The sequence below is a fragment of the Canis aureus genome, chromosome 17 (assembly GCF_053574225.1).
Source record: "Canis aureus isolate CA01 chromosome 17, VMU_Caureus_v.1.0, whole genome shotgun sequence".
Taxonomy (NCBI): Eukaryota; Metazoa; Chordata; class Mammalia; order Carnivora; family Canidae; genus Canis; species Canis aureus.
The window spans coordinates 28,931,827-28,958,362 of NC_135627.1; the positions used below are offsets into that span (position 1 = coordinate 28,931,827).

The window sequence follows — 26,536 nt, forward strand, 5'->3', positions numbered from 1 at the left end:
ACAGGCTGAGTTGAATGGTGGCATTGGAGGAACTAAAGAAAAGCTCAGTACTAGGTAAAACTCAGTTTCTTTTTCTCATTCCAGTAGTGAGTTTTGAGGACTGCTCTTTAGTGGCCATGAGTGGCTTCCTTAAGTGACTGGAAGAGGTGATCTGCATTAGGGGCAACTTGCCACATGTAATTCACATCTCACTGTGAGGAGGGGAGGCTCCTGGAAGCAGAGGATGGAGAAGGGGAAAGACAATTCAGAAACTAAATTGTTTGGGATGGAGTTAATATAAAGAAACAGCAACCCATAAAATATTAATTGATGATAAGAGGAAAATGTCTCTCCACAACCAAGGACTAATTGAGCTCCTGAGAGTGGACATGGATTGTATTTCAGACTTCTTGTCAGTCATTATTAACAGCCAGCTAGGAATGAATTTTTATTGCTGGTTGAAGGCTGAGAATTAAGAACATGGGATTTGGGGCAGGGAAGTCTCTTTAGAGAATGGGGTAGAGAATGTGGACTAAATTACTGAGTCAGAGAGGGAGAATGTGTTAGAAGACCCTGGCCGCCAGAGGCTCTGGAGGACAGGGGGCTTTAGCTCCAGCACTCATTCATCTTGTGACTACCTGAGATCATTTAACACAACAATTTACATATCTGATTGCAACTGAGAGCAGAGGCCTCTTAATTTCCTAAGACCGAAGTTTACCATAGTTTCCTCTGCCCATGCAGAAGCCACTTCCTACCACAAGAAAGGAAATTGCAGTATTAGTAGGAAGAAATGTGGTTGAGATCAGGAGTGAGGTGTGATGGAGTAGTTCTGCAAGGGTATTACCTGAGGGTCCTCAGGAAGGACAACATTTTTCTTGCAACTGTCATAGGATATAACTAAACTGCATTGCATTCATGGTAAGTTATTGTAGTTAGAGCATTTTTTAAATTCCTTTAAAAAATACACTAAAAATCAAGAGTCCCTCTAGACAAACTGTTCTTAAAAAAAAACTTTCATAGTTTTCACTTACGATGGATCAAGAATTATTCAAAAATTTTCATGATAAGGAAACTACAGAACAGATCATATTTACTACATTCATGTAGTAAAGCTGTGGTGAAGTCCCTAACATGAAGTGGAGATGCTAGGAACTTGGAAATAAAACTAGTTAGATAAAAGCAGGAAGAGAGGGAAAATATACATGAAAATAATGATAATTAAAGAAACCCCAAACTTATCTAAGCACTCATGCTTGGATCTTCTTCAACAGGACTTGTCATCTTGGAGTGACTTTAATCCTTCCATGCTGGCTTTGACGAATTGATGCTAAATTTTAAAATGGATGATTTTCATGATTATACTAATCCCTGAAAATATCCATCAAATCAGAAATTTCTGCATTCCAGCTCTCTTTGCAGGGCGCACATATGAGAATACAGTCCTTATTTATTGTGTTCTGGGTAAGGGAGCTATCTTGTTCACGTGTGAGAAACTCTAATGCATCCTGCACATTTAAAGTGCCCTCTGAAGCTTTCTGCTTCACAAACTCTCCCTCTTTCCCTGTTACCTCTAAATTTTTCATACTGTCTCGAGCATCTCTCAAAGAATTGCAAATTCTGGCTGGAACATGATTAATTTAGCATGTGGCCTCTTCCGATGGAGTGCTCTGCCGTCCATCCTCCTTATACAAGTCTACCTCTCTTCTTGGCTCTTAGCAGGAAAAGTGAATTAAGGCAAAGGCCCAGGCTGTTCAGCTGTGCTGCTTGAAAATGAATTTTTACTGGCAGTGCCACAAAGGCAAAACTGTGGTGTTGCAAAAGTGAAATTACAATATACAGTTGATATTATTTTAGTTGCAAAGCTCAGTCACCCCATTTCTGCCTCACAGTTTGCCAAGGGAACATCTATTATTCTTTATTTGGAGGTGAAAGGCAAAACAGACATTTCTCCTCCATAAAGTCTCCCTACCTTTATTTTGTTCATTTTTCTGGCAACTTCATTATTCATTTCATCAGCTAATATTTTCAGTGAGAAGGTCACCTCCTTTTACTATTGAGAGGAGAGGCACATTTATTTCCCTTGTTGGAATTCTTTTAATAGAACTCAACTTAGCTGAGCCATGAAGGCCACACTCACAAATGGCTTCCAGTGGTGCTTAACAAGGAAACTTGCTTCAGAATATCTTTGAGACTTGGACCCCATAATTTTTATGAAGAAGGACAGTAAAAATCATAAACCTCTCTTTTGGAAGAATTTTGGCAGTTCACTTGAATATACCTCCTATAATTTAATTACTTACTTGCTTAAAAATACTCTTTGTGTAAGGGATGAGATTATTAGGTATATAAACTAATCAGCAAGTGCCTGGCATGTCGTTAAGGACTCAATCCATGTTAGTGATGGTGATGATGATGATGATGATGATAAGTATAAGGATGAAGAGGAGGAAAAGGAGTATAGAATGCTAGATGTTTGAAAGTATCACCAAACAACTGGTTGGTAAGACAAAGCTGAGTTTACTTATACTGTGATAAGGTGGGAGGGGTGATGGTAGGGGGCAGGGAACCACCTCACAAGAACTCTAATAATGAATGGAAGTCTGATTTAAGGCAAGGTCTTTCAAGTTTAGAAGGTAGTGGAGGTTGGAGTAGCTGGCAGACAGCAATATGGGGATGTGGGAGGAGGATGTTCACTGGGATTAAGAGGAGATCATGATGTGATAGTTTAGGATGGGTGGAGTTAAGAGTTTTGAAGGGTCTTGAAAAGTAAACAGTCATTGGATTGAACATTGAAAAGTTGAATATTTTGATGTTCACTTAAGCAGGATTTTCAGGAAGTTCCTGAAACTAACAATAAAGTTATTTGCAACATTTTTCTCTTTTAAAAATATAGATATTATTTATTTATTCATGAGAGACACACAGAGAGAGGCAGAGGCACAGGCAGAGGAAGAAGCAGGCTCCTTTTGAGGAGCCTGTTGCGGGACTTGATCCCAGGACCCTGGAATCACGACTTGAGCTGAAGACAGATGCTCAACCACTGAGCTACCCACATGACCCTACAACTTTTTTCTTCCTGGGCAAGTTTTCTGAAGTAGTAAAGTAACATCAAGGAAGGCAGTGAAATAATAAAGTTATGTTAGTGAAGATGGCCACTAGTAAAGCATGCTAACATCATGGTAAATTGTATGGGTATAGATTGCTTAGATTCTTCTTCTTCCTCATCTTCCTCCTCATTCTGGAGTTTTGAAGATGAAGTTATTTACTATTAGGGATTTAGTTATTTGAGGTATGTGTGTGTGTGATAATATGGTATATGTTCTGTGCCGAGTTAAAAAGAAAGCTATGCCAGGCTTTTTTTGGGGGAAAAAAACCAAAACAACTTTTTCCCAAGGCTCATTTCAAATCTTGACTTCCTGTAGAGTCTGACCAAAGTGCTGGAGAACTGGACATCCTCCAAAATGTAGCTCCTCTGTGGACACTCTCAGGTATCCCTGTGAAATATTAGGATTTGCTGCTTTCTTGTCTCCCTCTCCTCACACTGTGAAATCCTCAGAGTAGGATTTGCATCAGCTTACTGCCATTGAATACTTTTCTGCCTCATGCCAGGGACTGTACTATATGCTGAAGATACAATGAAGAATAAGAAGCAGTGCCTGCCCTCTTTGGGGTCTCATTTTAGTAGAGAAAGTAAACAAAATAATGATAATTTATTCACCTTTTAATGTTTCTATATTCTGAATAGAGCATTGCACCTCATAGGGTTCCAGTGAATCTGTGATGAATGAATAAATGGCTGCATACCCATGAGCTGGGTGTGAAATGATATTTTTTTTGTAGTTTTATTTTCCTAGGAAATTTTTTATATATCTCATTTATTGCTCCTTTTCTAAAAAATTGCCTTTTATATCATATAAATAGTTTATTTTTTTTACTTTTTACTTTTTGCTGTTGTTACTAGGTTGTCTTTAAAAACATGGGTATATATAATTTTATTGTATATTCTGAGCAAAAATTTCCTACTGGTTTTATGGATTATAAATATCTTTGTGTATGGTTTGTGTATCACTTTAATATATTGCCTTTGTGCTCCAGAAAGTTTAATTTTAGTTAATTAATTAATCTTTATTTATGGCCAGTGCTTTTTTGGTGCCTTATGTAAGAAAAACTTCCTACCTTGATGTGATAGAGACACTCTTTATTTTTTTCAGAGTTTTGAATTTTTGCTTCTTGAATTTATTTTGCTTAATTTACTTGAAATTGATTTTTGTGTGTGGTATAAAATAAACATCTCTCTTTATTTTAGTTCCCTCTCATGCATATGCTGATTAGTATATGTGAATACCTAAGAGAGGGCCTTCTGCAAACCTCTGAAGTTTCTTTCTTTGCACTGTTTTCTCCTCTCTTATTTTGTCCCACTTAACTGTAACCTCCTTGGTGTCTCTGAACTGTCAACTCTCCATCTCCTTAACTCAAGTTGTTCACTGGGCTATGCCTGAGTTCCTTCTCTGTGTGCTGGAAATGCTCTGAATGCAGTAAGCTGGGCAATCTTCGGTCTCCCCTCATTTGTTTTACATTTCTCAGAGATTATTGTTTTCAGTTGTCTGATATTCAGTCTCCTGAACACCTTTGTTTCATATATTTTGTCCTTTTTTTTTTTTGGTTGTTTCAGACTGAAGGGTAAATCTGGTCTCTGTTATTCCATCTTGCCCAGAAGCAGAAGTCTGAAGTGAGGAATGAGAATTGAACTACTTAGGATGTGAAACTGGAGCAGATCAGTCTGGAAGAGATAATTTTATCGATTAACAATCTGAAAGGAGGCCCACAAAAATTCATACAAGTAGCTCAGGAAATGGAGGGCTGGCGAAGTGATTTTGTCACCATTATCTGTGTACCAAACAGTTATCACTGTCCAGGAAATCAGATGATAGGTTGGATTGCATTCTCCCAGAACTCTGGCATTACATTTGGAAAGACAAGATTAAAAGGATCTTTTTTTTCTCCTCTGAGTGTTCTTAGGACCTAGGAGGAAGGCTGTGGTTTCGGCTAGGATAGACTCAGAGTGGTTCTAGGCAAAGAAGCAGACTTTCTGAGAAAGGAGGCCTAAATTAGTTTGAGGTTTCTTAAGACTCCCTTTCTAAAGTCCCACAGCCTCACTTCCACCACAGTCCAGTGGTAAAAAGCATCACAGGGCCAACCCAGAGCCAAAAGAGGGGACACAGAGGAATGAATATCAGTGTAGAGAAATGAAAAAGAAAATGAGAAGGACAGGGGCACCTGAGTGGCTCCGTCAGTTGAGTGTCTGCCTTCAGCCCAGAGTCCTGGGATCAAGCCCCACATTGCTGATATGACCTTTAAAAAATGTAATTTGTACATCTCTGAGGTAGATATTAGCCTGTTGATAAAGAACAGTTTATTTGACTTATTTACTTGATAGTGATGGTGAACTTGGCTATGACCAGCACAAGGTGTAATAGATTCCACTTCACAAACTTTGCTGGGATATTTGTCTGAACTTAAGCAGGTTACAGTGTAATGGGAAAGACAAGTGAACCCAAGTGTCTGCAGTACAGGGTAGAAAGTGTAAGTATTGATGGGAAGGTCCAGACATATGAAAGCATGGGAGAGGGATACATTAATTTTAGTCACAGAAATCAGGAAAAGATCATGAAGGTTTCTTAGAGCTGTTTAGCCGTATGGGTAAGATTTCAAGAAGTCTTCATTTGTTTGGGGCTGGAGAGAGGTGGGGCAAAAAACATTCTAGAAAGAAGAATGCAGTGCAAACACTACAAAGTAGGAAGATATTTGAATAAATATTGAGCAGGGAGCCTGCTTCTTCCCCTCCCCCTGCCTCTCCACCCCACTTGTGCACTTGGTCTCTCTCTTTCTCTTTTTCCCCTTTTCCTCAAATAAATAAATCTTTAAAAATAAATGAAATAAAATGAGAAAGAATGTGGCCAGATTGTGAGAATCTTGAATGCTGGGTATCATCAAAGGGAAATTAAAGGCCCTGTGCCTAGGATTAATAAAGTGAAACCAGTGTTTTAGGAAGAATAGCCTGGTGGTGATATGTGTTCTGATTAGAAAAGGGAGTACAGGGATCCCTGGGTGGCACAGCAGTTTGGCGCCTGCCTTTGGCCCAGGGCGCGATCCTGGAGACCTGGGATCGAATCCCACGTCGGGCTCCCGGTGCATGGAGCCTGCTTCTCCCTCTGCCTGTGTCTCTGCCTCTCTCTCTCTCTCTCTCTCTGTGTGACTATCATAAATAAATAAAAATTAAAAAAAAAAAAAGAAAGAAAAGGGAGTACAGATGCAGATGGAGATGTTAGGAGGCTATTGCAGTTATAATTTAGGTGTGAGGAGGTGGAACCAGAACAAAGTGGATGCAATGCAGATAGAAAGTGAAGGGAAACTTCTAGGATATTTTGATTATTATTGGACATGTCAGAATCTTGCCTAGTATAAAGATGTGTTTCCCTTGGCACATGATAGGTATGAAAACAAAATAAAGAATTATGCCATGTCAAGAAATATATTAAGCCAAGACATTTCAAGGATTCATAAGAACAAGAGAGACAGAACATGGGACCTATTAATCAAAGTGGGGAGCAGGAAGGAAGTAACAGAGAATAGAAACAGTAGAAATAAAAAATGAGAACAGGGACAATGATCATACCCAATGAGAAAGAACCTAAATTACATGGGGGTGGGGAGATATTCACAGAGGAGGAATTAAAAAAAAAAAAGACACTTTATAGAATACATACCATTCTGTATAAACTAACAGAGAATCAGGTAGGACATAAATCTCCATGACACCACTTAAATATAATAGTATAATAATTGGTTTTCATTATTGATAACACATTCATTCATTTAATAAACATTTCTAAGTATTTACTGTGTACACAAAATGTACTCACCTCTGACACCATTTTGTGCAAGGAAATTTTAAAAGACCCTCAAACCCTGCCATCATGAAATTTAGTGACAGATGTGTACAGAAAGACTTGTAACATCCCAAGATAGGTACTAAAATGGTGTTAGGAGAAACGTACTTGAAACACAGAGGAGGGGTGAATAACTTTTCCTGAGAGTATCAGAGATGATTTCACTGGACTTGAGGTTATCAGTAGGAATAGAAGTTGGGCAATTGGAGAAGGTGGGTCATTCCATTCCAGGTAGTGGCAAAGATAAGGAGGCTTTTGAAAGTGTGGTGGAGGGACACCTGGGTGGCTCAGTCGGTGAAGTGTTGACTTCATCTCAGGGTTCTGGGATTGAGCCCTGTGTCAAGTTCTGTGCTTAGTGAGAAGTCTGCTTCTTCCTCTCCTTCTGTCCCTTCCCCTGGTTTTGCTCCCTCCATCTCTCAAATAAATAAATAAAATTTTAAAAGAAAAAGGAAATGTGGATTGGAAGACCAACAAAAAGGCTCATGTAGTCTGATCACCAAGGTGAGAAAGTTGGAAAATCATTTAAACTATTAAAATGTATTTGAAATCTTTGGTACCCAAAGGGTTAAACTTCCAGTTATCTTGGAAGCTTGTTGGCTCACATCACAGCGCCTTACACTACCCACACTACCCAAGCTCAAGTGTTTCTTAGTGTTATTTACTACCATTGTCTATTCCTAATTTCTTTCTTTCCTTCATTACAGTGCTGTGACCACTATAACACTTGTAGAATTTTTACAAGAGGCTTATGTATCCCCATGTGTTTTCAAATGTTAGCAAACTAGATTGGTACAGGCAGAATCAAGTCGCGTGTTGGGTATTCTTGGGATAGCCTAGGTAACTTTGGAAAAATTGGGAGAGGCAGATCAATCAATTTGTATCTGCAAATTGTGATAGGAAATGCCCTTGACTTTCATAAATCCCTGCGTTAAGAGTTACCAACCAGCATGGAATAAGAATGTAGAATGCAAAGTCATCCAGATAAGACCGCCATCTTTGAGTTACCCGCCAGCTTCTTAAAACAGTAGTAATATTCTACTTCATTAGCTTTATCCAAAGCATGAAGACTGTTATTTGAAGTATGTTCTTTGGATAAGTCTTTTATTCAGATTAATACTAGTATATATTCTTTGTAGATAAACTTGCAGTTCTGAAAGTACTGCTGCATCTATTATTTGACTCCTTTTCTATAAGAGGTAGGTAGGCATTTTCTTCCCTATTTTACAGACTAGAAAACTGAGGTTCAAGTATAGGGCTTTGTCTAAGCCCAAGCAGTTCATAAGTGGAGGAGAGAAGATCTGAACTTAAATCTTTTGACTTCAAGCATTGTGTCTTGCTAGGGCGCATTAGCTTCTTCCTGCAATTTCCTATAATAAAGGATAATTAAAAAAAAGGATAATTCCTGGTAATTCTGACTTAACTTTAAATCTTTATTGTCAATGCTGATAGATATAATTTTAAAAGTTAGGGCATTTAAGCACATGATAATTATAGATACCAATAACTTTACTAAGGATATGACCTTTAAAAAATGTAATTTGTACATTTCTGAGGTAGACATTAGCCTGTTGATAAAGAACAGTTTATTTGACTTATTTACTTGATAGTGATGGTGAACTTGGCTATGACCAGCACAAGGTGTAATAGATTCCACTCCACAAACTTTGCTGGGATATTTATCTGAACTTAAGCAGGTTACAGTGTAATGGGAAAGACAAGTAAACCCAAGTGTCTGCAGTACAGGGTAGAAAGTGTAAGTATTGATGGGAAGGTCCAGACATATGAAAGCATGGGAGAGGGATACATTAATTTTAGTCACAGAAATCAGGAAAAGATCATGAAGGTTTCTTAGAGCTGTTTAGCCATATGGGTAAGATTTCAAGAAGTCTTCATTTGTTTGGGGCTGGAGAGAGGTGGGGCAAAAAACATTCTAGAAAGAAGAATGCAGTGCAAACACTACAAAGTAGGAAGATATTTGAATAAATACTTATAATCTGATGTCACTGTGGCAGAACATGATTGAAAAAGGTATAGGGCAAGAAACAATAGCACAGGGTATTGGGGGCAGGTCATGGAGGCCAGTAAGTGCTTCTGCAGTGTTTGTTGTTCAAACTCAGGAAGACATCAAGAATTGGGGCTGAAGAGAGACTTAACAGAGCTGTGTGTGAGGAAGGTGGTCCCAGGGGTGGTTTACAGAAAGGATGAGAATGGGAAGACTGACCTGAGTGTAGGCTAAGTTGTGAAGAGGAAGGTAGCTCACAAGAGGCAGACAGCCAGGTGAGATGCCAATGAGGTCCACTCAGGAAGTGACAATAGGAACAAAAGAAAGACTGTCAGGGAGAATAATAAGGTGGTGAGAGTCCGGGAGAGGTAGGAGCAAAAGACGGTGTTGAGATTTCCAGCTTAGATGAGAGTGAGGATGGTGAAGATAGAGATGAATTAAGGGAGTGTGGAACCAACAGCATATGGGTAAAAAGAATGTTTTTATGTTTCTGGTTTCTTTTAAAAATTTCATAGTATTTTAGTTTTGTGAAGAAAGCACAATAATACTGTTTCTTTTGGGGAAAAATAATGGGTAGGCAGGAACTATGTGTTTTGTAGACTATGATTTATGGCGCACAGTGGTTGGGTAAATTTTGCTCTCTTTGGCCTAAGCTCTCAAAGAGGACTCTTGCTGGGACACACATTCCAATTTTGTGTTTCTGTATTTTACAAGGGAATTGAAACACACCACTTCAGAGTGAATTAGGAGTGAGTTTGTACATTTTTCTGCTTAGTGGAACTCAAATAGTTTCCCAGGGAATACGTTCTCTGTTTTTCCAACACCTTTCCCTTATTCCCCAAACAGATTACCACGTGTCTCTCATATTTCCCCCAGTGTCATCAGAGTGAGAGCGCCAGGGAGAGATCAAACAGAGGGCATGATAATTTTACACTTGAGACTGTGATATGTAGGATCTGAAGTTTCTAAACTCCTCAAGACTCTTGGGTGCAAGGTATCTTTTGTGTTCTAGCACAAAACTAACACAGCCCATGGAGTAATCCCTAAAGGTATCTGGGCCCCTACACTCTGCCTCTGAAAGCTCTTATTGTTCAGCATTTGGAAACATATATTGTTTCCTCAATGCCCAGTTTCCCATTTGTAACATGTTGTAATTGAAAAGAAAGCCTTTGTTAATATTCAACAGGACTAACACTAGGAAACATAGATGCAGTTTCTCTTACCTCTCCTTTTAACACTTTTTCCCATATTTAATCTCGTGGGAGTCCCTCCTCTCTCTCTTTCACCCTCTATCTAACTACTCACAGACTGAGAAATATAACTTTCCTGAGCAACAACTGGAAGAAATTCTCCAATCTAAAGACAATATCACCCAGAAGAGCTAGCTGATTAATCTCATTTGGAAGCAGCAACTTCAGAAGTTATATAGATTTGCAAAAGGCTGCTTGCCTAGTAGTGTTGAAAATTTACATGCATTACACCCAGAAATGCCCAGAAAAATAAGCAGTCTGATCTAGAAGGTAACTAAAGTTCTAAACTAGTTTACATCCTGTTTGATATAATTTAAATAGCTCATTTCTTTATGTTTGCGCTCCCTCCTCCTCTACCCCAAGATGATATCTCTCTGTTCTGGGAACTTATTAGAATGTCTTCTGACAGGAGAGTGAGGAGTTCTTGAAATTTCCTGCAAAGGGCTTGGCCTGTCCCTTTGCTGCTCTGTCCTGTGGCAGGGTCCTCTGTTTTGCAGGTAGCTGCTGCCCCACTGGCCATCCAGGCTGCTGTCTGTATGATCTGATCTCTCTTCCATGGCTGGGACCTGAAACCCCTCTATGCCTGGGCTGGCCCCATCGTAGATCTCAGGGAGCTCCCAACCAAACACACAGCTGGTTGGAGGTATTTGGAGCATCCTGGGCCCTGTTCATACCTCTGGAACTCAAGATCAGCCAAGAAAGCACTACCTTCTGCCTGTGCACCCTGCAGGTTGTTTGCTGTGGCTGAGTGTTGTTCAAATGTGTTGCCTTTAAGGCCTATCAGTTCACTGTGCAATATCCTGGTGACAGTGGGAGAAAGATGGACACCACTCTTGATATGTATTTGGGCCTCTGTCTTCCCATCATACATTATCTAGTAGGGCAACTATGTAATTCCATGTCCAAGCTGGGACACCTTTTTTTTTTTTTTTTTTTAGAAAATTAAATTTTTAAAAAGGTTTCATTTAAGTTCGAGGTAGTTAACATACAATATAATATTAGTTTGGGGTGTATACACTGACTCAACACTTTCATATATCACTTGTTGCTCATCATAGCAAGTGTACTCCTTAATCCTCATCACCTTTTTAAACCATCCCCCCATCCACCTCCTTTCTAGTAACTATCACAAACTGGGATACTTTTGAGACTGAAAGGGAGTGCTAAAATAACTTAAATATACAATATTTTGAAATATGCTTTACTGAATGACACATTGGTTTTATTATTTTTGATGTCATTATCAAATAGTTCTATTAAAATTATTTCAAAATAAAATTCTTTGGCTACATATTAATATAATATATATCCATAAAATTAAAATAATATATATCTATAACATATATATCCCATGAAAATGGGAAGAAATAGTCCCCCTACTGGTGAGCTGAATCTGGAAGAATGTTAGATCCACATACCTAAGAAAGTCTCCAGTGCAGGATCAGGCATTCAGAGGTGAGGGCTACAGAGCTAAAGGGTCTCCGTGTCAGGGCTGACTCATTTGCTGTGGGTTTCCAGGTCTTGATCACATCAAGAGACACCAGGTCACGCACTTGGCAGCTTTGATTGCCAGGGGCCAATCGCCACCTGCCACACAAGGTTACATCACTGTAAAGGCAAAGAGCCAATTAATCCCGTATTATTATATGATCAGCTCTAGACTGCATGTTTCACTGAGCACAGTCCAGAGATGATTGGGCTTTGGGTCTTTTGACATCTTTGTAGGAACATTCAGAGAGAGCTAGAAGGCACACATTAGAGAGGAAACTCCTAGAACAATAGAGATCAAGGTAGAAAGGAGGACAGATCTCACAGAGTTCTTTTACTCCTGAGGTCTGATGCCCTCAGATGATGAAAAGCACACCCTAGACTCTTCCAAGGGGTGGACCCCCTTAAAAGTAGTGAAATACCAGAGTTAGCATGATAATCGTGACCTAGGAAATGCTGCCTCATAGAAAACAGACTGAAAAAAAAAAAGAAAGAAAAGAAAAGAGACTAGCAATGTTGGAATTAAGCAAACAATATGATATTAAAGTATGTCAGATTAAAGAAGTGAAACAGAGAAAGTAGGTGGCTCAGTGATTGAGCATCTGCCTTTGGCTCAGGGTATGATCCCGTAGTCCCAAGATCAAGTCCCACATCAGGCTTCCTGCATGGAGCCTGCTTGTCCCTCTGCCTGCATCTCTGCCCCTCTCTCTGTGTGTGTCTCATGAATAACTAAATTAAAAATCTTAAGTTTTTTCAAATGAGTTGGAATAACTTTCTGAGTACCGTCATTAGAGGTCTAGCTTCAACTCTGACCAAAGTTTTCAAGTAATTATAGTGGTCCCCACTCATCTGCAGTTTTGCTTTTGGCAGTTTTGTGGCCAGTGGCATCAAGCATGGTCTGATAGCTGATGATCCTTCTTCTGATGGATCATCAGAAGGTCAACGGTAGCCTTCTACCGTTTTCTACCAATGCTTTGTCACAGAGTGTACATCATTTTCTTCACTTTCTCTTACCATGTAGGCATTTTATTATCTCATTTTGTCATAAGAAGAAGGGTGAATACGGTACAATAATATTTTGAGAGAGAGAGAGGGTATGTGTGTATGAAGGAGAGAGAGAGAGAGAGAGAGAGAGAGAGAGAGAGACCACACTCATGTTACTATTATTATAGTATGTTGTAAGACTGGGGGGTCTTAGATCATATACCCCCATGGATAAGGAAAGACTACTGTAATATGCTAGAAATAGTGTGTGATTCCTATTTTTCTAAATAAAACTGAAAATGAAAATGCTAACTTTCAGTTTTCACTGGGGTAATGCAGAAGTTCTGGAAGTAGAAATTCAAATTACAAAACCCAGCCCAGTTCTATGTGACAGGGGTTCTTATGGAAATGGATCCATTAGCAGTTAGTGGGGACCTTATGTGAGCTCTTTTACCAGACTGGTTTTCAGTGGGTTCATTTGAAGCTGGAAGCTGGGCAGCATCTAGATTATGAAGGTCCTCTCAGTCCTTTTATGGACATTGAGTATTTTTATGGGGGAGAAGATAGGGAATAACCACAGAGGTTTAAGCAGTAGAGGCATTGATGAAATTTGTGTTTTAAGAGATCACTCTGGCGCCATTCTGAGGAAAAACAGGGCAGTGGCAATAAGCTGATCAATATTTCTGGGATGATGGCCAGAAAAGGAGTAAAAGTCTCCAGAAAACAGCATTTATTTGAAAGCAAAGGGCATCAGTCCATGTCAGAAGAGGCTGTGTGAGGTCAAGGCATAGCAAGGTGAGTCTAACACTCTAGAGGACATTAAAGAACAGAAGCCCAGAGGAGATACCTGTTAATTTTTTACTCATGCTGAATTTCTCTAGCTAAAGGGTTTTTCTTTTTTTCCTGCCCAAATATGCCCTTATTACTTTGAACCTCTGGTTAATTCTAAGATTTTTTTCAAACTGAAAGTCAGTTTTCTTTTTTTTATTTAGATGATATTGGTATCTTGAACCTCTCAGCAAACATCAAGATAGAAACCTTGAACTGAATTATTTAACCATGAACTGAACCATGCCATTGTTTTATAGAACTAAATATAAAAATCTACCAGAAGCAATAATAGAAAATGGATATAATTTTAAAACAAATGTCAATTGGGTTATAAAAAAAGTAAACATTTACAAACATGTTTCAGCAAATTATGTTTTATCTCCTGGCAAACTCATATTTTGTAGAGTAGGGATGATGCCTCATTTGTGATTCTATATCCTGAGAAGTTCTGGTCTCTCCCCTGTCTCCTAATTGCACACATTTTCCCTAGCTTGCATCACTCTTGGTCATCTCCAGTATTTAGTACAATTTGAATTCCTATCCTTTGTTATTTTAAAAAACAAGACAGAAAAAATATTCATTTTAACTTTTTTTGCATGGATTTATTTTAAAACTTGCATGGTTCACATACTAGAACTCTGCCAGTGGAGATTTTGCAGTAAGGATGCTTTATTTAAGGGGCTGTATTCTATTACAGAGTATCTTGTGACTTGCCTTAAGGAAAATGTCTGTATCCCCCAGATTGTTTGATTGCAGCTCTTGTTTTTGACTCTTTATAGCTGGCTGTCTCTTTATGCTATCTGGTGTCGGCTACAGTGGGCAGCGGAGAGGTATCTGCTCTGCAGCTCGCTGATGTCAGGGTCTTGGCAAGCTCAGATTCCAGGTCTTATCTGCCCTGTCAGGAGTACTTATTTGTCCTGCTATGTCTCCCACATTTCCCACATCAGAATCCTAAGAGTCAGAATAACAGCTACAAAGCAGTCATTTTTTCAAAATCTGTCTTGTGCATTCTAAGGACCTAACACTCATGGCAAATTTCTTTCCAGCAATTCTAGGAGTCCTTAGGGAGTGCTTTGTGCCATGTAGTTTTACTTACAAATGTGTCCAGCATTTTCCTCCTCTCTTGATCTGATTTGCTTCAATAATGTGCCTACTTCCTGGGAAACTATACATGGCTACCCTGCCCCTATTGCTCCCAGCAATGCCATCTCTGAGACTCGTGCCACTGAAGGAGGCCTGGGCAAATAATGCCACCTGTGTCCTCATAATGCTGGTGTCCACTCAAGAAAAGTTCTCAACAGAGGACTCTTTTGTTACCACAAGTTTTGGTGCCAATACTGTGAATGCTATGCTCTGAGTGAGGAGAGGGTTAATCTTTTTCTAACTGTCCCCATGCTTAGGACTTAGATATCATTTATTGAGGCCTCCATGACAATCCTTGCTCCATCTCTGGGTGGTACAGGATTCTGGGTCTCCCAGGTGTTGTCTGAAGTGAACGTGGTATGTAGATGTATATGGTGTGTGCAAGTGTATGTGTGAGGATGTGTGTGGGTGTCCTTGTGTATAAGAGAACAAGCTCAAGGGACAGATGCCCAGGGGCCTGTTAGTTAGTCCTAGGCACATGGATGATGGAAACCAATGTGGTCTGTATTTTTCTTCCTATCCTTTTGAATGGTTTGAATTTTAAAAATAAGCACATCTTACTAGGTTAGATTAGGGTTAGGGTTAGGGGTAGGGTTAGGGGTTAGGGTTAGGGTTAGTATTAATAAGGGAAAGAGCTGTTAGAAAAAAAGACTGAATGTTTGTATTGTTCCCAAATTCATATGTTGAAACCTAACCCCCTTATATGATGAAATTTGGAGGTAAGGTCTTTGGGAAGTGATTAGGTTATGAAGGTAGAGCCCTGGCAAATAGAAGTAGCCCCTTTATCAGCTACTTCATCTCTTCCACCATGTAATGACACAGCAAAAAGATGGTGGTCTATGAGCCAGTAAGTGGGTCTCACCAGACACTAAATGTGCTACACCTTCATCTTGGACTTCCCAGTGACCAGGACTGTGAGAAATAAATGTCCATTGCTCATAAGCCACCCAGACCACAGTATTCTGCTAAAGGAGCCTAAATAGATGAAAGAGGTTAAGAGGAGGCATTCCTCAGCTTCCACAGGAAAGAGCCTGTTCTTGTGAGTGGTCAGTGAGAGAGAGAAACTCAGTGTAGGTGGTCTGAGTAAATGGGGCTGCAACAGGGGGATCCTGAGGGTGGATGAGGGATGTAGGGGAGTGAATTGAAGGCTGACCCAGGATATCTTCAGAAGAAGGATACACCTCTATTAGCCATCCATTGTTTTGTCCAAGACTCTGAATGGTGCAGTGTACACTGTTAATCCTGTTACTGGGAAAGGCTGAAGGGTGCACTCAATCTATCATAATAGTGATGTTCTCATGTGCTACCTCCTTTCTTGGTACATATCCAGGACTCCTTTCACCACGACCTCTTTCAAGTTAATTAATTATTTTATTCTTTTGGTTTTTTTAAAAGATTTTATTTTTTTACCTAACAGAGAGCATGAGCACAAGCAGATGGAGCGGCAGAGGGAGAGGGAGAAGCAGGCTCTCTGCTGAGCAGGTAGCCCGATGCGGGGCTAAATCCCAGGACCCTGGGATCATGACCTGAGCCGAAGGCAGATGCTTAACCAACTGAGCCAACCAGGTGCCAGGTACCAACTTAATTTAGTACTTTATAGTATTTCTGTATATATCTGTGTGCTCTATTAAATTTTAAATTGCTTTTGAGCGTAGGAGCTGTATCTTATTTTTACTTCTCCAGAATTTAGTACTGTAATTTACACATAGTAGGTACTCAAAATGTGTTACATTAAAACATATATAAGGGGCACCTGAGTGGCTCAGTCAGTTGAGCGTCTCTTGGTTTCAGCTTAGGTCACGGTCTCAGGGTTCTGTGATCAAGCCCTGTATTGGGCTCCTCTCCCTGTGCCTACTCCTGTGCTTGTGCACTCTCTCTCTCTCATAAATAAATGAAATCTTTAAAAAAATAAATATAACATATATAAAGTGAGGAAATATTTCATTTATTTCACTAGTGTGTCAAGGGCTAGACCTGGCTAGAGATTCTTGGTTCTAATTCCTACTACATTTGCCACTTGTAAATTGGAAATAATCTTTCATCATGTTAATAGTTATCATGAGGCTTAAGAAAAATAATCCATGAGAACATGCCACATTGTCAGTGCATTAATAAATGTTAGATAATATGATTTATGCAAATTCAATTATTGCTGTTTTGCAAATCTGAGAATGAGGTCAAAATGCCTGTAAAAGTTTGGGAGTTTGTTTATTTTGTCAGTTTGAACAGAACAAACTGTGAATTTACATGAATAAATGGCTTTTTCAATCTATTCTGCTTATATTAAAATATTTTCTAACAATTAGTTTATAGCTAGTTGAACTTATCCTAAGTTTGGCAGACCTCAATATAACCTGAAGATCAAGCAAGTCAGGTTAGCGGAGAGGAATGTCTTTGGGCAGAAAATACATGTGATTCTACTAGATTGCAAATCGTACGAAAGCTGGCTTAACTCAGTTTTTATTCGTTTCTGAGTCCTCAGCCTATAGAAAAGTACCTGCCCTAATAAGAGGCTGAGAATATTTATTAAAAGAAATGATGAATAACCTAGAGTTCAAGTTCATTGATAGTTCTAAATTTTATTAAAATATATCAAATATATATCTTACATTAGATAGAAAAAATTATGTGAATGTCCGAGATTTGGATATCCATATCAAGGATATTTTTGATTAAAAGTTGTAAAATCTGTAGTTCAGCTATTTGCTACTGGATTTCCAACTAGATTGAGCTAAGTAGAAATAACCTAAGAGAATCTAGTTTAAGTGGTATAACCTAAATATTTGGATCAAAATGTTTTTTTTTAACTTAAATTCAATTTGCCTTTTTTGAATCCCATACAGTAAGAAAACTAAGAAGCTTCAGCTTTAACATGCTTTAATATGTAAGTTAATCATTTGGGAAGGAATAGTTAAATAGACCCAGCTTTTAAAGAATATGTGTAGAATGGCCCATTTGAAGTTTCTCTTTTTCAAGGAGGTGAAAAGGGCAGTAAATCTTTTGCTCTTGCTGCCTTGCATAGAGGAGATGTCCCCTTGTTCTATTTGCTTTGCCACCTTGCACAGACAAATTAGATACCAACCCAAAGGCAGGAAAAGGTCCAACAGACTTCTCCACTTTAAATGTAAACCAGCAAAGAATTGCTCCCTTCCTCCACAAAGTACCAGGATTTACCAGGCCCTGAGGAGGCAACCTCAATGAGAATGTTTCTGCCAATTCTAAAGTGATTTCACATATTTGACCTCCTTAGTCTTCACAATAGTTCTCAATGGTGGGAACCACCATCAATCCCATTTTATAGATAAAATAAGGCTTAGAGTTTAAATACTTATCTAATCCAGGTCCTGTGCTCTTTTCCCCACCTGATAGTCATATTTGGTGCTTTGAGTGTTTAATAACTGTTGAACAAAGATAGGGATGGATGCAGAGCAAGGAAAGGATAGGAGTATTGTTTCATGTGAGCAACATGAAGGCTGGGAACCGGGCTTTCCACTTTGATTAACCTCTGTGTGCAGTAACACTCACACAGCCAGTTGAGGACTCCATAAATACTGCCTTGAAAGTGGAAGTAGCTTAGGCTCCAGGACACTACCTCAAAAAGAAAGATCTAGAGAGGGAGGATTAAACTGCTATTTAATTGTTGGGGACACGTCCACAATGTAACAAATGCCCTTAGAGAAGCAATTTGGAAAAGAGTGAGTTGGAAACCTTGGGGGAAAGTCAGAATCTTTAGTCATAAAACACCTGAACAAGACATAATTATTAGCCTCGAGCTTTATTTTAATGATGTACTATGTCTTAAATATAATACCGACAGTTCACTGAAAGATGCCAGCTGCTCAGAACAAACGAAACAAAAGGAAAAGGAGGGCCATTTGTAATGAGTCTGGATCTTTGTACAACCTGTCATTTTGGTCGTCTGATGCTCTGGTGCCCCGAAGGGGCTGACAGAATGTGCCGGCATATGCCACGGGACATCTGCTGACAATCCTGTGGGCTGTGAGTGGTCCCCACTTTTATCCTTCATCCTGTGTGTGGCTCAATGCATTTGCAGCAGGTCATGAGAGAGAATGGGTGATTTATTGCTGGAGTGAAGTGGTACTTCAGGTACTTTCCTCGGAATTTGGAGACTTGGGTTCAAATGCTGACTCTAAGTTTGTTAAAAAGCTTAGCTTTTCGACTTCTCAGTTCCTTATTTGCAAAATGGGATTGAATCCAGGTACTTTAAAGAAATAGGGTAAGGATTAGGTAATATTCTCTATGTGAAAATAACCAGAAAACAGCAGAAGCGTTTCTGAAGGAAAGGCAATTCTCTTAACTCTTTGTAGGGAAGATTGAATCCCATATTATCAACTTAATGTTTATCTGGACAACCAATCTTTTTCTTTCTATTAATTAGCTTGTTCTTTATGTTACATAAATGCATTCTTCAATCTAAATCCCTTGAGACAAGTACCTTTGTGACCTGGCTGAGTGGACAGGTGATTTAGAGAGTGGAATGGCTTAGTGATCTTCTTTGTCACTTTTCACTTGAAATTTTTGGAATGTTTTAGTTTTTTGGCTTACAATGTTTTAGTCTTTGGATTACTGTTATGTTCATAACAGTACCTACTATATGAGCCAGGTGTAAATAAATGTTTGATGTATAATAAGGAAGAGAGAAAGATCTCAAATACAGAGATCACTATCAGATTATTAAGATTTTCCTGTTTTCTATTTTTTAGTTTGTTTGCTTATTTATTTATTTATTTATTTATTTATTTATTTATTTATTTATTTGAGAGAGCATGAGTGGGTGAAAAGGGTAGAGGGAGAAGTAGGGGCAGAGGGAGAGGGAGAAGCAGGCTTCCTGCTGAGCATGAGCATGGAACCTGATGCAGGGCTCGATAATAGGACTCCGGGATCATGACCTGAGCAGAAGGCAGATGGTTAACTGCTTGAACCACCCCTCCCGGGATGGTTCCCCTCCCGTTGTCTATTTCTTTATATTTAATAAGAAGTGATATTAAATTAGTATATTTAGATTCAAGGATAAATTTGAATTGATGTAACCTAAAACCAGATAGATCACCTCTATTTGTAAGTCAGAACTATAACACCTAGCACTAAAAATCTTGAGAATATTTTTGTGAATATATAATCACTAATGTTCTGCCTCTAATGTGGTATTTGATATTACTCTTAGATCATTAAGGTCAATGATTACTATAAAAGTTTATTTAGGAACAGTTCTGTGGAATATCTTCACCAAAAAGAGGGTGTTCTCTAGTTGTTATAAATAAGCCTAAAACATTTTTGCAAATGTTCATGTAGTCTCTTTCCTGCTGTGAGGAATAAAAACATTAACATTTTTAGTTAAATAGAATTCATATGGCACATCACAATTTATAAAGTGCTCTCTCATATATTACAATTTTTGAAAGCTCACAAGAACACTCTATAGAAGAATGAGTATTATTATTGTTATTGTTGCTATTGTTAGTTTTATGATCACTTTGTAGGAGAAGATCAGATCCAAAGACAAATTACAGACAGGGAGAAGGTATTTGCAATGGAACTCCACTTAAAGGTGACAAATATAACCTAGGTGTTTACCTATACTCCCTCCTACAAGTTTCATAGGGACAAGGCAAGGTAATGGCTGAAGACAAGAGGTATTTTCACAATTTTGAAAATGGAAAACCAGGTGAATGAGAGGGAGTTGATTTAGGAGAGTAGAGAAAACTGAATCCCAAGTGCCTGGAGAGGAGGCTGACACAAAGTAAGAGGATAGAACCCCAGAAAGGCTCAGGAAGGAGAGGCACTTGAGTCTGGGAGGGGTGAGGGAATGGCGCTAAGAACACAAAACTTGGTTCAGAGCCTATACAAGGAATCTGTATACCTCTGGTCCCCAGTCTCATCCCACATTGCCTGATGTCCATTCCCGATACCTGGAAGAGACATGAAATTTATTCTCCAGAGAAATTGTTCCAGACGGGATTCAGTCTTTGGCACAACAAAGGGTCATGTTGAGGCTTTTTTTGAAAGCAGGGCAGTTAAATTAAATTCTGCTAGTTGAATTGAGAGACATCCCATCCCAACCTTCCTGGTTTGTATCTAGCCAATTGGAAGCCAGGCTTCTATACCTCCTGACAAACTAAACAATAACGAAGGCAACACTTACAGACAATAATGTGTGTTGTCCTCCTAAATAAAATTACTCTACACTGTAAACTTATAGTCAATGACTCCTGTCCTCTTACACAAAGCTTACAATGAGCTAAAAATTAATTCTAAATTGACTAAATTATTAGAAAGTAATTCACTCTTAAATATGACTATACAATCAACCTTCATCACAAAATTGAGAAAAACCTCTACCATTAAGGAGATAGACATAAACAATGAAACGATGAAAACACAATAATTTGCAGATATAGTAGTGCAGGGTGCATAATAAAGTCTATCATCAGAAAGCAGTCTATCCTCAGAAAGAGGAGAAGATGTTGAATTCATGAAGCATGAACAGAAAGCTACAAAGGGAATAAGGAACAAGAAAGAGATCTTAGGAATTTTATTGCACTTTATTTTTAATTTTAATTCCACCACGAGTATTGTACAGTGTTATATTTGTTTCAAATGAACGATATAGTGATTCAGCAACTCTATGCATTACTCAGTGCTCGTCGCAATAAATGTACTCTTAATCCCCTTCACCTATTTCACTCATCTCTCCACTTCCCCTCTGGTAAACATTAGTTTATTCTCTGTAGTTAAGAGTCTATTTTATTTTGTTTGTTTTTGTTTGACTCATTTATTTCTTTGTTCCTCTGTTTTCTTTCTTAAATTCCACATATGATGAAATCACGTGGTATTTGTTTTTCTCTAACTAAATTATTTCACTTAGCGTTATACCCTCTAGATCCATCAACCATGTTGTTGAAAATGGGAAGATTTCATTCTTTTTTATAGCTGCATAGTATTAAAAACACACACACACACACACACCCTTCTTCTTTATCCTTTCTCTATTGATGGATACTTGGGTTGCTTCTATAATTTGGCTATTATAAATAATGCTGCAATAAACATGGAGGTGCATATATCTTTTCAAATAAATGTTTTCATATTCTTTGCATAAATATCCAGTAGTGGAATTACTGTTTTTAATTTATTGATGAACCTCCATGCTGTTTTGCACAGTGGCTGCACCAGCTTGCCTTCCCACCAGTACACAAAGATTTCTTTTTCTCACACCCTTGCCAACACTTGTTACTTCTTGTTTTTTTTTTTTTTTTTTTTTTATTTCAGCCATTTTGACAGGTGTGGGATGATACCAAATTATAATTTTGATTTGCATTTCCCTGATTATTAGTGATGTTGATCATGTTTTCATGCATCTGTTGGCCATTTATATATTTGGAGAAATGTCTATCTTCTACCCATTTTTAAAATGAATTATTTGTTTTTTTGGTGTTGAATGATATAAGTTCTTTATGTATTCTGGTTATGTCATTTGCAAATATCTTCTTCCATTATATTATCTTTTAGTTTAGTTGACTGTTTCTTTTGCTATGCAGAAGCTTTTTATTTTGGCATAGTTTCAGTAGTTTACTTTTGCTTTTGTTTCCCTTGCCTCAGGAGATATATCTCAAAAAATGTTCCTATGGCCAATGTCAGAGAAATTACTGCCTGTGCTCTCTTCCAGGATTTTTATGGTTTCAGGTCCCACAATTAGGTCTTTAATCCATTTTAAATTTATTTTATATTTGGTGTGAGAAAGTGGTCCATTTTATTCTTTTGCATGTAGCTGTCCAGTTTTCCAACACCATTCGTTGAAGAGATTTTTTTCCCATTGTATACTTGTGTGTCCTTTGTCAAAGATTAATTGACCATATAATCATGGTTTTATTTCTGAGCTCTCTATTCTGTTCTGCTTATATATGTGTCTATGTTTGTGCCAGTACTGTACTGTTTTGATTACTGCAGCTTTGTGGTATAACAGCTTTGTTCTTCGTTTTCAAGATTGCTTTTGCTATCTGAGGTCTTTTGTGGTTCCGTACAAATTTGAGGACGATTTGTTTTTGTTCTGTGAAAAATATTGTTGGCATTTTGATAGGGATTGCATTAAATCTATAGATTTATTTGGGTAGTATGGACATTTTAGCAATATTTGTTTTTCTAATCCATGACCATGGAATATCTTTCCATTTGTTTGTGTCATCTCCAATTTCTTTAATCAATGTATTACAGTTTTCAAGATGCAAGTCTTTCACCTCTTTGGTTTAGTTTATTCCTATGTATTTTATTATTTTTGGTGAAATTGTAAATGGGATTGTTTTCTTAATTCTCTTTCTGCTACTTCATATTGGTGTATAGAAATGCAATAGAGTTAATATATTGATTTTGTATCCTTCAACCCTAATGAATTAATTTATCAGTTCAGTAGTTTTTTTGGTGGGGTCTTTAAGGTTTTCAAACATTGTATCCTGTTACCTGCAAATAGTGAAAATTTTACTTCTTACTTACCAATTTGAATGCCTTTTTTTTTTTTTTGATTGCTGTGACTCGGACTTCTAATACTATGTTTAATAAAAGTGGTGAGAGTGGACATCCACGTCTTATTCCTGACCTTAGGAGAAAAGCTCTGTCTTTCACCATTGGATATGATGTTAGATGTGGGGTTTTTATGTATGGTTTGTATTAAGTTGAGGTATGTTCCCCTAAACCTACTTTGTTGTTGTTTTTTTCATGAATGGATGTTGTATTTTGTCAAATGCTTTTTCTGCATCTATTACAATAATCATATGGCTTTTATTCTTTCTCTTGTTGATGTGTTACATTAAATTGACTGATTTGAAAATATTGAGCCACCTTTGCATCCCAGGAATAAATCTCGCTTGATTGTGGTTTTTTCAATGTATTGCTTGATTAGTTTTATTAGCATTTCATTGAGGAATTTTGTTTCTATGTTCTTCAGAGATATTGACTTGTAGTTCTCTTTTTTTGTAGTGTCTTTATCTGGTTTTGCTGTTAAAACACCAGAGTAATGCTGGCCTCATAAAATTAATTTTGAAGCTTTCCTTCCTATTCCCTTTTTTGAAATTGTTTGAGAAGAATAGGTATTGATTCTTCTTTAAATATTTGGTAGAGGGATCCCTGGGTGGCGCAGCGGTTTGGCGCCTGCCTTTGGCCCGGGGCGCGATCCTGGAGACCTGGGATCGAATCCCACATCGGGCTCCCTGCGTGGAGCCTGCTTCTCCCTCTGCCTGTGTCTCTGCCTCTCTGTGTCTCTCTGTGTGACTATCATGAATAAATAAATAAATAAATCTTAAAAAAAATATTTGGTAGAATTTGTCTGTGAAGGTATCTGGTCCTGGACATTTGTTTGTAAGGAGTTTTGTTTATTGCTGATTCAATTTCATTACTGGTAATCAATTTATTAAAATTTTCTAATTCCTGGTTTAGTTTTGGGAGGTTATATCTCTCTAGGAATTCATTCATTTCTTCTAGGTTGTCCAGTTTTTTGGCATTTAATTTTTCATAATATTCTCTTATAATCTTCTATATGTCTCTGGAATTGGTTGTTATTTCTCCTCATTCACTTCTGATTTTGTTTATTTGAGTTCTTTTTTTAAAAAATATGATTCTGGCTAAAGGTTTCTCAATGTGTTAGTATTTTCAAAAAAAAAATCAGCTCCTGGTTTCATTGTTTTGTTCCATTGTTTGTTTGGTTTTTTAAAGTTTCTGTTTCATTTATTTCTGCTCTAATCTTTATTATTTCCTTCCTTCTGACAGTTTTGGAGTCTTTTGCTCTTTTTCTAGCTCTTTTAAGTGTAGGTTAGGTTGTTTATTTGAAATTTTTCTTGCTGCTTGAGGTAGGCCTGTATTGCTACAAACTTCCTTCTTAGAATAGCTTTTGCTGCATCCTGATTTTGTTGTGTTTTCATTTTCATTTGTCTCATGTATTTTTAAATTACCTCTTTGATTTCTTGTTTGACCCATTCATTATTTAGTAGCATGTTATTTGACCTCCATGTATTTGTGTTCTTTCCAGTTTTTTTTTGTCACTGATTTCTAGTTTTATAATGTTGTTATCATAGAGATGCATGGTATGATTTCAATTTTTTGAATTTGTTGAGACTTGTTTTGTGGCCTAATATGTGATCTCTTCTGGAAAATGTTCCATGTGCACTTGAAAAGAATTTGAATTTTGTAGTTGTAAGATCAAATGTTCTGGATATTTCTATTAGATCTATTTGGTCCAATGTATTATCAAAAGTCCCTCTTTCTTATCTATCTATTGATGTAAGTGGAGTGTTAAGGTCTCCTACTATTATTATATCACTAGTAGTTACTTCCTTTATGTTTGTTCTTATTAGCTCCCTTGTGTATTTGGGTGCTCCCATATTGGATATACTTACAGTTATTGTATCTTCTTGTTGGATTGTTCTCCTTATGATAATGTTTTCTTTGTCTCTTGCCACAGTCTTTATTTAAAAAAAATTTTTTTTTTTTCCTGGGGCACATGGGTCACTCAGTCAGTTAGGTGTCTGCCTTTGGCTCAGATCATGATCCCAGGGTCCTGGGATTGAGCCCTGCATCAGGCTCCCTGGCTCTTTCTTTCTCTCTGCCACTACCCCTGCTTATGCTTTCTCTCTCTCTCTTTCTCTTGCTCCCCTCTCTCAAATAAATAAGAAAATAAAATCTTTAAAAAATAAAATCAAATCTATTTTTCTGATATAAGTATTGCTACCTGAGCTTTCCTTTCATTTCTATTTACATGATAAACATACTTTTCCATCCCTTCACTTTCGATCTGCATATGTCTTTAGATCTGAAATATATCTCTTGTAGGCAGTGTATAGATAGGTCTTGCTCTTATATCCATTCCATCACCCTATGTCTTTTGATTGGAGCATTTAGTCCATTTACATTCAAGGTGATGATGATGATGACGATGATGATGATGATGATATTATTTTTAATGTAGGTTGATGTGGTGCCAATGCAGAGCCCAAATTCACAACCCTGAGATTAAGGACTGAGCTGAGATCAAGAGTTGGATGCTTAACCAACTGAGCCACCCAGGCATCCCCCAAATAAATTACTAATAGGTATGTACTTCCTGACATTGTTACTTGTTTTATGCTTGTTTTTATATCCTTCTCTGTTCCCTTCTTCTCTTGCTCTCTTCTGTCATGGTTTGCTGCCTTTCTTTAATCATATACTTGAGTTCCTTTCTCTTTATTTTTTGTGTATCTATTGCTGGTTTTTGATTTGTGGTTACCATTAGGTTTGTATATAACCTTTTCTGCATATAGCAATTTATAGTAAGTTGATGGTTGCTTAAGTTTGTACTCATTCTTCATTCCTCTCACCTGCATAGTTTATGTATATGGTATCATATTTTGCATCCTTTTATTTTATGAATTCCTTGGCTGATTTTTGTAGATATACATAGTTTTGCTGCTTTGCCATCAAAAATCAGTTGATAGTCTTATGGAGTTTCCTTTATTTGCAATCTTTTTCTCTTGCACTTTTCAGATCTCTTTTTATCACTACTTTTTTGCCATTTTAATTATCGTATCTTGGTGGGGACTTCCTTGAGTTGGTTTTGTTGGGAGTTCTCTATGTCTCCTTGATCTGGATTTCTGTTTTTATCCCAGATTTAGGAAGTTTTCATCTATTATTTCTTCAAATAAATTTTCTGCCCCTTTTCTCTTTTTCTTCTTCTGGGATCCCTATAATGTAAATGTTATTGTGCGTAGTGTTGGTATTGTGTTGCCTCATTCTTTTTTCATCTTTTCTTAGTTATTCTCACTCCTGCTCAGATTTCTGTTACTCTGTCCTCCAGGTCCCTGATCTGTTCTTCTGCTTCCTCTAGTCTATTATTTATTCCATCTAGTGTGTTTTTAATTTCAGTT

At 37.8% G+C, this 26,536-nt stretch overlaps 1 long non-coding RNA gene across 1 annotated transcript in view; it reads right to left on the bottom strand.

Annotated features, from left to right (window-relative positions):
- LOC144287867 (uncharacterized) overlaps nt 1-14,709 on the bottom strand; it is a 23,225-nt gene extending 8,516 nt beyond the window's left edge. Inside the window, exons 1-2 of the long non-coding RNA XR_013355667.1 lie at nt 14,584-14,709; nt 11,603-11,792 (exon numbers count right to left, since the gene is read on the bottom strand). This is a non-coding gene — a long non-coding RNA (uncharacterized LOC144287867). The remainder of the gene's footprint in view (nt 1-11,602; nt 11,793-14,583) is intronic.
- Nucleotides 14,710-26,536: the final 11,827 nt, after the last annotated feature.